Source organism: Blastomyces dermatitidis, assembly GCF_000003525.1.
Source record: "Blastomyces dermatitidis ER-3 genomic scaffold supercont1.2, whole genome shotgun sequence".
In the NCBI taxonomy this organism is placed as follows: Eukaryota; Fungi; Ascomycota; class Eurotiomycetes; order Onygenales; family Ajellomycetaceae; genus Blastomyces; species Blastomyces dermatitidis.
In genome coordinates this window covers 149,017-150,545 of record NW_025544775.1, presented here as the reverse complement: position 1 = coordinate 150,545, position 1,529 = coordinate 149,017, and positions in this window count along the sequence as shown.

The window sequence follows — 1,529 nt, the reverse complement described above, 5'->3', positions numbered from 1 at the left end:
ATAGAAATTCTGTAAGTTTTTTAGCTAAGAATTAGTAACTGAGAATCAGAGCTTTCAGCAGAATCTGTGAAATGTAATAGAATAATTTATATAATTAATTAGATATAGTCTATTATATTAATTCTCTCTTTTCATAAGTAATATAAAGTTATAAGTATATAATTCTTATCAGTCAAGAGCTGCTGTCTTAGATAATACAGAGCTCAAAGTTCAGATTAAATAATTATAACTGACTTATTTTATAATATATTATTAATTATAGTTAGACTGATTATATAACTGTGTCTGAGATCAGAATCAAACTTTACAGTTATTATATTATCTAAAAGTATTACTTCTAGTCATGATTTGTATTCATTACATTAATTTTAAATTATATTATTTCAAATATTAAAGATTTCAGATTCACTTTTCAAATAAAAATCTAGTCTTAAATAAAGAATATATTTAAATTCTTAATCACATTTTCATTCTGATTTCATTATTAAGAATAATATTAAATAAGATTATAAAATTATTTCTTACTTATATAATATCATAGTATAGTATTTATTTATTGAAAATTTAATAAAGAGTATTATTAAATATTATTACTTTTCTGAATACAGATTATAATTTATATAATTTTAATTATAAAAAAAAATATAAAATATAAAAAGTAAAATAAAAAATGAAAAATAAAATAAAAATAAGAAAAATCACAATGAAAAAAAAAGAAGAGAAAGAAAAAAAATAAAAGAAAAAATAAAAAAATAAAAAATAAAAATAAAAAAATCAAGATTACAGAACTATAGTATTTTTAAAATACTTATATCTCAGAATCTTTATAATATTCATTATTAATTATATATCTCTCACAGTGAGAGTAACACAGCTGTAATGAGTTATTACCTTAATATTATTTAATAAATAATCAGTATATATCTAGACTGACTGCTGAGATTATAAATTTCATATTTAATCTTATTTAGTCTGATCTTATACATTTCTTAGTATGAATTCCGCTAGGATTAATTATTAAATAAACATGCAAAGTGACTATATATCAGATCTCAAAATGAAATCATGACTTGAAAAAAATAAGAAAGTAATCTTATTTAATCTCATTTAGTTTCATTCTTAATATAAAGTTACTATTTTTAGACATTTTAAGGTTTTTTTTAGACTATTTTTAATTTTTTAAAAAGTAACACTTTTTGATAACACTCAAATGAGATTTAAAGTCATTTAAAGCAATAAAAATAATTTAAATTGAGAACTAGAAATTATGATTTTATTTGAAAAATATGATAAGAGTAGACAGTAAGTCTCACTGAGACAGTATGAGACTATTATCTAATGTTAGAATTATGTAATAAAATCTGTTAAATTAGTAATAAGACTATCAAAAATTCTGATTCTGATCTTAGACACTTATTATTATTATTATTATTATTCTTTCATTATACTCATATGCAAGCGGAGCTTATGATGAGTCCTTGCGTGATGTTAAATACAGGCCAAGTGTTGATTATACAGAAGGAAATACA